At 36.8% G+C, this 12,359-nt stretch overlaps 1 protein-coding gene across 4 annotated transcripts in view; it reads right to left on the reverse strand.

Moving 5' to 3' along the window:
* ARHGAP24 (Rho GTPase activating protein 24) overlaps window positions 1-12,359 on the reverse strand; it is a 528,172-nt gene that overhangs the window by 167,739 nt on the left and 348,074 nt on the right. Inside the window, exon 1 of one of the 4 annotated variants that reach the window (XM_059922692.1) lies at window positions 3,379-3,610. The exons of the other annotated variants lie outside the window; for them this stretch is intronic. The gene's annotated coding sequence lies outside the window, so the exon portion shown is untranslated. Of the gene's footprint in view, window positions 1-3,378; window positions 3,611-12,359 lie in introns of those variants that run through there. 4 annotated transcript variants of the gene reach the window in all.

The following is a 12,359-nucleotide window of genomic DNA, read 5'->3' on the forward strand; positions in this document are numbered from 1 at the left end:
GAAATATTTGGAAGTTGTAATTACATTCTCCTGAAGTGATTACTCGAATTATACATTGATGAAAATCGTTTGGCTATTAAAATGTAAAGAGTTTAATTGGCTATTAGTATTTCTTGAAAATTCTTTGTTTTGTGTGATAGAGGATGGCTGTTGGAACTGGATTGACACGGGGATCAGGTTTGAAGCCTGCCCTAGTAAAAATAATTTAAAAGTTTAAAAAACAACTTGTATTGGTTGTAAAAATATATAGAATACAGAGATGCACTTCCTTGGAGGTCTGTCACAATCTGGGCGCAACTTCTAGCAACCAGACTCTACCCGTCCTGTTTCCTTCGAAGACACACTGGATTCAAGACAAATGAGGCCAGCCTCTTGAGTGGACTTGTAGAAAAGGTTTTTCATCTCTGTCTCCAGAGAAGAATTGCCTGCTGCCACCTGCTCCTACTCCAGCTGCCAAATTCTTGCAGCCCAGTGGTCCACTAAGGAGCCCAGAGATTGTCTGGACACGCTGTAGCCTCGGAGGAACATCTACCAGAAAAAACAGTCACATCATACAAACTGCCTTCCATGTTTCTTGTCCACAAACCATCCAGGCCTACTTTAGGGAATCTGGAAGTAATAGTTACAAGTTGTGTGAATTCTCAGTACTTCACCTGAATCTGCATTACTTCAGGAGGAGTCATTAGGCAAAATAGAACTTAATTACCTTAATGCTAAGGTAAAAAGACATAAAAACTACGGATACCACTTTAAGCCAAACCCATACCCTACAAATCATATTTAATCTCAATTTACCAAAAGTCTTTGTGAAAGTGTAACTACGTTGCTATGTGCAAACATTTCTTGATAAAGGTTTCCATGCCTGGTAACAGACTAGATGGATAAGAGAGCATGAATAGCAGAAACGCTCGGCAAGATAGACGCGGTCATTGCCTTCCTGGTAGCCGTTTATCAATCCATTCTTTCCCGCTAATCACACCCCATTTCCTGCTCACAGAGTGGGCAGTGATCTCTTGATCTCAGGGGAGGTGGGTCTTCCCCTAGACCCAGGAGATAAATCATAATTGCTTTCTGACCCAAGAAGAGATTGAGTGTAGGTCAAAAGAAAGTAGGTTCAGTAAATTAAGGATTTAGCAAGTTTAAAGTCTAGAGTAAAGTATAAAGCTGAAAGAAGAGAGGGAGCGAGAACACAATGTGCTTAAGAAACTTAAGCTTTTTAAAAAATAAGAGATACTTATCAAATATATAAATGAAGCCTAATCATTTCCTTTAACTAGGAGCCCTTAATTGCATAGAAGTAAATGTGTTTGCACATACTGGCCTGTGCTTTGAGGTCAGTACCTATAATCTCTAAACCTTTTTAAACCTCTTTGTCTGCCACAGTAAGCTAGTTATCTAAAGAATAAATGAGGGCACTATTCAAGACTTTTCTTGGCTGTTACACTGATTGTGGTTCATCAAAGTTTCTAGTCTTTCTGCGTGGAAAGTGACCATGGGTACAGATGGACACACCACATTTGAACACATTGGACTGCACTCATCATAGAGACAGGGATACTCTTGTGTTTATAAAACACTGATAAGAGGCCCTCCACCACCTCTTTTCAGTCCTGGTTATAAAGTCATGTTACACCCTTTTAAAGAAGCAGCCAAATTTTAGATCAAGGCAGCAGAAAAGCCAAGGTAGTACAGGTTCCTATATGGAAAGGCCAACCAATCATGAATTCTTTGTACACCTCAAGTTCCATATCTGTCAAATGAAACTATTTCTATTCTAAACTCACTTAGAAAGCATGACAATGTTAGAGTCAAGTGGTTTCTGCTCACTGTTCCACAGTGCTGTAACATAGTCTGAAAGCAAGAAACCATGAAGTGTATCCAAGGACCTTAGCAGTCCAAGCGTATGTAGCAACAGTTGACATTCTACTTTAGAGGATTAGACTCTTTCTAAACTACATAATTCAAAAGTGGGACAAATAGTTTTCATATCGTATGTTACTTGTTAAGTGTTTGAATAATTTTAATGTTCATTGCATTTTAATACATCTTATGTTACTTTATTAGTTTTCAAAGTCTACCCAAATGAAGACCACTTTTAAATAAAATTTTAAAATGTATATTTAAAAAAAATTCTAATTTATCAATCTAGGCAACAGAACTCAAGACAAAATAAGTACATTCCACAGGTTGAAAACATGTTTTAAGAATTTTTGCTCTTGGCTTCATTTCTGCAGACTCTGAATTTCCTTAAATATTCTATTGTTCTTTCATTAGACTTAAAAATTTGAGCAGTTGAAGTACTTTTCATATTCCATCCCAATTATTCCTCATTTTAATGTATTGTTTTTCCCCTCCCTGTAAAATTTGACAGCTTTTCAAACTTTTGCTCATCCTATTTTTACAGTACCAAATTCCCACGTGTTTTCCTTTTTTAGAGCATGTGTTTCATGAATACAAATCTCTAGTGTATTTATTTAGATATAATAATACACTGTATCTCCTTTATATTTTGCATAGATTCATTAAGTAGCTAACATACAAAACTGGTGCAGTATTAAGGCCTGTTAGCTTAACCAAGAACACATTTTGGATTCCTGTTTTATTCCTAGTAAGCACAGACTCCATGCCCCCACATGCCTTCACAAGTGCACACTGTAGTTGTACTGTCCTTGTGTACACAAAATGCGAAGTTCCAAACTCAAATATGCTGGTAACAAAAGCTTTAGGAGCTGATTAAATTAATGATAGGTACATCAAAATAGAGCAAAGTATTATTTGCTTTTCTTTTGATCCTCAGTTTTTTTTTTTTAAACACACACACACACACACACACACACACACACACACACACACCCCACTGGCCAAGCAGAAGTTTTCATTTTGACAAGCAAAAACACAGAAAACTCCCATGTTACTTTTATCACCAGATTAGGCCCTAAGGCACTCCGCTGTCTCCAAAGTTTCAACCACTAAAACATGAGTGAAGCAAAGAATACACCACAGCAAGTACTCCAAAAAAGAGCAATTCAGATTTATGTCTGAAGCTGTTTCCACATGCTTTCAAATCAGCACTGGAATCCTTTATATGAACAGCTCCATCGTTTGGCAGCAGCAATCAATGAAAGAATCCAAGAAAATTGCACCAAACTGATCACATTTCAGTGTAAGAACAGCAGTACGTCCAATCTGTTGCCATAATTTGGACACCGTGCAGCGCTGAATAATGGATCATGACAAAAAACAAGGGTATAAATAAAACCACACACAGTCTAGGTCCTGAATTTGTGGTGATATCAACACCCCCAAATGATCAAAAACAATCAACAGCAATACCTGGCGATTTGTCTCCAAATTAACAAAAAAGCACCCAGCTCTCACCTTGCACAAACACACACTTCAGTGGTCAGTGACAAATGCAGGCTGCACTTGCAGGCTGGGAGAGGGAGCAGCTGCTCTGTCCTGAGCCGCTTAAAGCACTGTCCAGCCCGGCTCGCCCGCTCAGGTCCTACTCTCTGTTGGTTCGCTGCAGTTTCTCCCATGACTCCATCACCCAGGAATGGAAACTGCTGCCCTCGTCCCGGCACTAGTGGGCTCCCGGCTACTGAGCTCAGGTAAAAATGCTGAGTCCTGCAAGGTCACTACAAGGTGAACAGCGGCAAAAGGAGTGAACGGGGAAGAGGAGGGACCATCCAGGAAAGACTCTAAACTTCAGACACCTTGCCTTTCACAAGATTCTGAAGTCCATAAATCAGAGCTGCAGCAATAGTCAGAGAAGCAGTAAATCTGAGAATCCTCAAATGGCTTGGAGCCAACTGCTAACCCAGAGGCCCTCTTGAAGCAATAATGTCTCTCTCTCTCTCTCTTTTTCTTTCTTTCTCTCTCTCTCTCTCTCTCTCTCACACACACACACACACACACACACACACACACACACACACATACACACACGCACAAACAGACTTCAGTGTGGCTATTCTAATTGCTCAGACATCCTTTTCAAGCCAAAAAGTTTCTGAAAACCCTTTCTCGGTAACACCGCTTAGAGAAAGCTCTTAGAAAATTAAAGTATTTGCCAAAATCAAATAATTCTTTTCAGAACAAAATCATTTCTGGTCCATAAACTAAGTCATGTTAATGAAGTCTTGCTTTTTGGGCACATACTTCAATTATGCAACCCCCCCCATATTAAAAAGACAGCAAAGATGTATTTATTTCAGAGATGACTGGCAAAATCAATTAAGATTTCTCATAAAAATTCCTACCATCTTTTTCAAGATTAGTCTTGACTGATGCACATTTTAATTTGGAGAGGTTTCAAGAAGGCCTTTCTTGTCTAAAATATAATCATTCTGCATGTAGATGTTCTAGACAGATACAAACATGTTTATAAATGTTTCCCTGTAAAGTCTCTCTAGGTTTTTATTTCTCATATTTTGGTTTTCCTATCAGAAGTGGAGAAGAAACAATGTTTAAGCTTACCAGAACATTATGAAACATTATTTCTCTTTGTTGTTTATTTTTTTCTTACACGTAAATAATTATGCGCTGAAGTTTAGATTGATTGTATTAACAGGAAATTATTTTTACTCTTTAGCCACCTTCCTTTCCCCTCCTTCTCCAACCATGTAAAATGAGCAACTTATCTAACCTCCTAGGTATCAGTTTTGTAATCTATAAAATGGGGATTTGTTGCCAACATCTGCTTTGGGGCTCCCTCCTGGGTCAGTATGAGGATGAAATGGGACAATGTGTAGGAGCAGATGCTTTGTAAACTATAGAGGGCTGGGAAAAAAATGTACTTACTGCATTTTCTGTCCTTCGATTGCCCTAGTTTGGTGCTGGGACTAGTGAATTACTTTCTGTGTTCTCAAGGAGGACTCCTCAGGCTTCATGGGAGAGTGTTTCAAGTGGGCTATAAATAGAGTTCAAGATTGTATTAACTGCTGTCCTCCTGGTGGCAGATCTTGATGGCAGCGACCACATGGCCAGAGTCAGTTAATTGTGAAAAACATGAGCTCTGTCTGGTCTTTGAGGCAGAACAAGACCAGCTGAAAGCCTGGTAGAAGATGCTCACGTGCCTGGCCAGTTTCACGGTTCCTGGTGTCCTGGGTGTACTCCTGTGTTGGAGGGGTTGACCAAGGGGATTAATGAAGGGGAAAGGTTGGGGATGGAATGCCAAGTTCACTGCTGAGTTAACTCAGTAACAACTGCATTAAGGCATTCATGCTAATGTTCCTACCATTATGTATGCATTACTTAGAGATTAGGTTGAGGGAGTGTAAGGAAGGACACCAATGGGGAACAGGAAAGGAACTAAGTATATGAACACCTGTCCTGTGAGACACACAGGGCTGGGAGCTTCATGAATGTTATCTCAGTTAATCCTCATAGTAACGCTATGAGGTAGTTGTTGTTATTCCCATTTATCAATGAGAATAATTTGCCTGCACACTGTTACTGGTGAGTGGTGGAGCTGGAATTACAATCAAGGTCTGCATGGCCTAGAGTCCTGTATTTGGAGGAAATCTGTTGATTTATAACTTTCTCAGAAGAAGAAAAGAAAGTTTGGTTTTTAAATAGCAGGGGTAGGGAAGGCAAGAATGCAAATTACCACAAAACCTTGAGAGTACTTGCTAGGCAAGTTAACTTTTATAAAGAGCAGAGAAATGTTTCGAAAAACAAGTTTTGATTTTTTTAACAATGAAGTCATTGTAGGATACAGAGAAAAAATACAATTTTTGTTAATATGTGCCTATAATTCCTTTTTCTTAATTGTGTCTTGCCTGTCTTTAAGCTGAAGATGTGAGTTTAGAGGTCTTTCTGTATAGTAGAATACCACTTTATTTTATTTTATTTTTTGAATTTTACTTATTTTTTATACAGCAGGTTCTTATTAGTTATCTATTTTATACATATTAGTGTATATATGTCAATCCCAATCTCCCAATTCATCCACCACCACCCCTACCCCGCCACTGTCCCCGCTTGGTGTCCATATGTTTGTTCTCTACATCTGTGTCTCACTTTCTGCCCTGCAAACCGGTTCATCTGTATCATTTTAATTTGCTTAAATTAACAGATCCTTAGGAATGCCCACAAGGAAGCAAGGCAATCTCTTACTATTAAATGCAGAAAAGACATTTTTTTCAACTACAGTTTGGAGTACTGTAGTGGAGTCATAATTTTCAGTTCCCTGAGTCTGAGGGTGTTAATAAAATGCCAGGTCCTTTCTACGAGTTTTATTGGAAAGCTAGAAGCAGAGTTTAAACTGCAGCCCTACATCGTATATGTTTCTGTTCTCCCCTTTTTAAGTGGCATTGCCCGCTAAATGAGAAACCTTGAAATTGTATCTGCAAGCCAGCAGGGCAATTCATACCAAATCCTTCATGTAGGGTAATTGTTCCTGCCTTCAATCTCCCTTTTCCATATTTTTACAATCTTCTCTGAGAATGCCTCTGGCTGATTATACCTTGACTCTGCTTTTAGCACTCCCATCTGCAAAGTGCACCATCCAAAAGCACTTCATAAAACCAGCCTTCTCATCCTCCCCAAATTTAGCCTTAAAAAGAAAACTATAAATTTCAAAGTCTTGCAGCTAGAATCACTTTGTTTCAGATATTTTCATCAGAGAGAGAACTTTTACTGGGCCACTGACTAAATTAGCAATAAGTCAAAATAAATAGCAGAGAAAAAGAATAAAAGCTGGAACTTTAATCACAATTTTTGAAGTTAAATTCCGAATAAAAAACAAAAGCACTAATATCATCCTAAACAGCCAATCAACCCACATAAAAGAAGGTAAGGGGCCTTCAGCTATTGAACATTCATTTCATTGCTACCTTTGCTTAGAATATGCATTTTGACACTCACTACAGTGCCCTTGTTCTATGGCATCATATTTAACTAAAGAGCAAGTTAAAAAAAAAAAAAAGAGAGAGAGAGTTACTCTATTGGGAAGCCTATGATGACATATGTAACATATAGCAAAGGGAAAAGCTGTTTTTTCTCATTCCCAAACCCATTTTATTTCTGAAGAAAGGATGAAAACACAACCACAGACAGAATTACTATTATTTTTTTAAATTTAGAAACTACTGTAGTGATCTTTCAACGAAACAAAAATCTACTGACAAAGCTTTCAATTATCTTTCAAGTCAAAAATAATGATAAAGAAAACATAGTTTTGGGCACTTTCTTCCAATTGTTATACTGTCCCATTAAAGCATTTTGTTTTTCAAACACTTCAGCTAGTGTTTGCCTGAGTGTAATGCCACAGCAGAAAAACAGAAGAACATATTGCATCCTCCCTTTCTTTGTCTCAGAAACTTCATTTTGAGATCCTGATTTCAAATCATGTATTGAAAAGAAATTTGTATTAGAGTTTAAATGTATGAGGAAAGCATTTTGAAGCATGGGCCAATATTTGCAATAGGTGAAGAAAGGAAATAAGATGGTCTGGATTTCTATTTGGTTCTTGCTCCCTTGCCCAATGACAATAATTTCCTGATGTGTCCTAGTGGCAGTGTTTAACTTTACACAGATATGGGTCTGGCCTGAAAACCTTAGAATCTTTCCATTTAGGGTGGAACTGGGCTCTCACAGATGTGTAGGATGGAGTCGTTTCTAGTTTTTAATATAATGAGAAAAAAATATTTTTCTAACACATTTTTCCCTGCCGCTCCCTTTGATTTACTTCTTAGGCTTTAGAAAGGACTCCACATGATAATAACTATTAGCCACGGAGAGCAAATACTGTTAAAATATTGAAGGTCATTTAGGGAAAAATGTAAAGTAATCTGAAATGTGTAAGCTTTTAGCATTTCAATCATTTTGTGTTGATGCTGAAAGATATGTATGTCAAGTCTCTTAATCTGTATACAGTCAAACACATGAAATCGAACACTTCCTGAGCAGTAAAAATTTACTGTATTTTTAAACATAATTTTGTTTTGTACTGAATGGCAAGTTTTTTCCCTGGAGGGAAAAGGATGTTGTTATTAATGCCTTTTCTACTCTATGATGTGAAAAACCACTGTCCTGACTTTACTGAAAGCTTTCCTAAATACATTCAAGTGGTTTTAGAAAAAAAAAAAAACAACTTAGGAGTATGAATAAAGAGGGAACAATTCTGAAGATTATCCTTTTGTGAACACAAGGAAAAGAATTTCTGGGCATTTAAAGTCACTTTAAAATGTACCATCAGGATCATTGGAGGTATTTGGAATTTTCGTAAAAAATACAGTCTTGCAGTATAACTGTCACCCCCTTACAGTGTGACAGAACATTATAGTCAGGTGGTCTAAGGAAGAGCTTTCAGCCACCTGGCAGCCTGGGCTGGTGATTACAGCCTCAGCTGCTCTTCCACCAGAGTCCTTCAGTAAGGGCTCCTCTTGGAAGCCTGGGACCCTCTGGAACATGGGTGCTCGTGTTTTCCACCAGTGGGTCCTTGACGGTAAAACCTTCAAAACATCAGTGTCAATGCCTCTTAATGTATCTTAAGTAAATTAAGAAACATTAATATGCCATGGTACAATAAGGACTGAAATTCAGAACACTAGGTTAGAATTTTTAAGATATTACTTTATGATACATTTATAGAGTAAAGCATATTAGAAAATAGTGTGTGCAAAGTTATCTGAATTTGTAATAAATATTTAATATTAGAGAAAATGTGAAAAATAGGCATTACTATTTAATTGTATTTATCTCTCGGTATCATAAAAATTTTATTTTTGATCTATTTTCTAAATATTCTGCAATGGCCATTACTACCATGTAGTAAAAAGAAAGAAAAAGAAAGAAAGGAAGAAGGAAAAAAGAAAAAAAAAAGAAACCAGTAACTCTAGTTCATAATGTTTAGGAATTATTTTTGAAATAAACATTTCAAAACTAACTCACCCATGGTTATAATCTCTGCAAGTGGAAACATTCAGTCTTTAGAATTGTTATTACCATTTCTCTCACCATCTGCATTAAAAATCTTCATGGGTACAGATTAAAAAAAGTAGATGCTGCACTACTATAATATATGGAAAATATAGAGTTGTTGGTTTCACCGGTTTTTAGAATAGAAAAAAGGGAGATAGGGAAAATGCCAGATGTGTATCTGTGTGTACATACTGAGAGAATGGACATGGTACAAATCTAAGTACCATGATATACACTCATGAATACATGATCATAGTTTTGGAATCACTACTTATTCCTAAAAGGGGAATGATGAACTAACAGTATATACAATCAAGAAAATCTACTGTCTTCTAAAAAATGATCTTGCTTTAGGGCATATTTACAGAGATCTCTACTGTGAGGGCAATACAAATTTCTCTGGTGGTAAGCAGGATTCCTAGGGAAGAAACTGCATTGCAGAAGTTACTTGGGCCTTACTTGCACTTTTGTTTGTGTTCTGTATATCTTTCTGATCTAACTAGGAACCAGCTGGTAGAGAACTCAGGTTTACAAGAAAATAAACAAACATCAGTCTGTTAATTAAATGGCAGACTCGGGTCCTCAATGTATGTATTTCTTGGGAACAGCAGTGTTGAGAACAAAGGTCTTGAGGCCAGTCAGGAATATTTGGACTCAGGCTAAGATTCATTCACCTACTAATGTTTTATTTGCTTGCTGAAGTAACATTTGAGGAACTGGAGAAATAGCAAGACCAAATTCACGTACACTGAGCATTTTCCTTTCCAACGGTTAAGTCATAGCCATATGTTTTCCTGTTTAAATTGAAATAAAAATTTCTAACATGCTCATGAGGAGAAACAGGTTCAGCTGAGCAGGGCTATATTTCAAGGGGATGCGTTTGCTCTTTAAACAAAAAGTCAACACAAATAAAATTGGTAGCACACTAAGCTCTTCAGATATTACTGAGCTAGAGGCTCAAAAATATAAAAGTGTGATATTTTCAAAACAACAATCTCCAATAGACTTTAAGGAAAACAGTAAATTCTTTTACTTATTTATATCTTTGTTTGGACTGTCGGTAAACAAATGTATGTGTTTGCATTATTCCTACTCTTTACTCAGGCTACTGTTAGAACTCCAGGGTTATTTTTGGAAGCTGAGTAAAGTTTGAATACACTTAAATTATATATTTATAGAATGAACTAATATCATGGACTAAATTTCATCTTGGTTGATTAAAATATTGAAAAACTCATAATTTATGCATTCATATGGAAATTATAGTAAAAGATCTGTTTTATGGATTCTATTCTATCATGAAAAAAGACAATATTCTTTAATCTATTCAAGAGGAATAATCACATCTTGTCTTCTGTTTAAAATTTAGGACAAGTTTTTGTTTAAATTAAATATCTTAATATTAAAGAAAATGATATCTACAGCCCCCTCAACTATATACTGTATGTGTGCATCTATCCATCTATCTATTATCTATCTACATACATGCACACAGGTATAAATGTATTCCAATCTTTATCCATCTGTAGAGTTTTATGTGGTTATTGTCATAGTTTATACATAATTTTTTTTTTTTTTTTTTTTTTGCTCTCATGGGCAATTCATTCTTTTTTTTTTTTTAATTTTAATTATTATTTATTTATTTTTGGCTGTGTTGGGTCTTCGTTTCTGTGAGAGCGCTTTCTCCAGTTGCGGCAAGCAGGGGCCACTCTTCATCGCGGTGCGCGGGCCTCTCACTATCGCGGTCTCTCTTGTTGCAGAGCACAGGCTCCAGACGTGCAGGCTCAGTAGTTGTGGCTCACGGGCCCAGTTGCTCCACGGCATGTGGGATCGTCCCAGACCAGGGCTCGAACCCGTGTCCCCTGCATCGGCAGGCAGATTCTCAACCACTGCGCCACCAGGGAAGCCCTATACATAAATTTTTTAATTTATTATTTCACTTTGAATATTTTATAAACATTTTTCCTTATATCAAGAATCATCAAATGAGATACTGTAAAAACAGCAAAACACTTTTTAAATTGTAAAATATATAAATAAAATCATTATTACATTTGTTATTTTCAATGTTTGAATAATATTCTTTTTAATGGTATGCTCTAACTTATTTGTATATTACTCTATTTGGGGCACAAACTTGGTTTTCGGGGATTTTTTTTTAGTAAAAATTATACTACTCTATTACTAGGAATATTTTTGTTTTTCTGTAGATTTCTTTTTTCAGTCTTAGAACAAATTTGTAGAAAAAAGGATCACTACGTCAAAAAGTCTACTTTGAATGATAAAAGCCCTGCAGAAAGTAGGCATAGAGGGAACTTTCCTCAACATAATAAAGGCCATATATGACAAACCCACAGCCAACATTGTCCTCAATGGTGAAAAACTGAAACCATTTCCACTAAGATCAGGAACAAGACAAGGTTACCCACTCTCACCACAATTATTCAACATAGTTTTGGAAGTGTTAGCCACAGCAATCAGAGAAGACAAAGAAATAAAAGGAATCCAAATCGGAAAGGAAGAAGTAAAGCTGTCACTGTTTGCAGATGACATGATACTCTACATAGAGAATCCTAAAGATGCTACCAGAAAACTCCTAGAGCTAATCAATGAATTTGGTAAAGTAGCAGGATACAAAATTAATGCACAGAAATCTCTGGCATTCCTATACACTAATGATGAAAAATCTGAAAGTGAAATTAAGAAAACACTCCCGTTTACCATTGCAACAAAAAGAATAAAATATCTAGGAATAAACCTACCTAAGGAGACAAAAGACCTGTATGCAGAAAATTATAGGACACTGATGAAAGAAATTAAAGATGATACAAATAGATGGAGAGATATACCATGTTCCTGGATTGGAAGAATCAACATTGTGAAAATGACTCTACTACCCAAAGCAATCTACAGATTCAATGCAATCCCTATCAAACTACCACTGGCATTTTTCACAGAACTAGAACAAAAAATTTCACAATTTGTATGGAAACACAAAAGACCCCGAATAGCCAAAGCAATCTTGAGAACGAAAAATGGAGCTGGGGGAATCAGGCTCCCTGACTTCAGACTATATTACAAAGCTACAGTAATCAAGACAGTTTGGTACTGGCACAAAAACAGAAATATAGATCAATGGAACAGGATAGAAAGCCCAGAGATAAACCCACGCACATATGGTCACCTTATCTTTGATAAAGGAGGCAAGCATATACAGTGGAGAAAAGACAGCCTCTTCAATAAGTGGTGCTGGGAAAATTGGACAGCTACATGTAAAAGTATGAAATTAGAACACTCCCTGACACCATGCACAAAAATAAACTCAAAATGGATTAAAGACCTAAGTGTAAGACCAGACACTATCAAACTGTTAGAGGAAAACATAGGCAGAACACTCTATGACATACGTCACAGCAAGATTCTTTTTGACC

This window comes from Balaenoptera ricei, chromosome 5 (genome assembly GCF_028023285.1).
Source record: "Balaenoptera ricei isolate mBalRic1 chromosome 5, mBalRic1.hap2, whole genome shotgun sequence".
Lineage (NCBI taxonomy): Eukaryota > Metazoa > Chordata > Mammalia > Artiodactyla > Balaenopteridae > Balaenoptera > Balaenoptera ricei.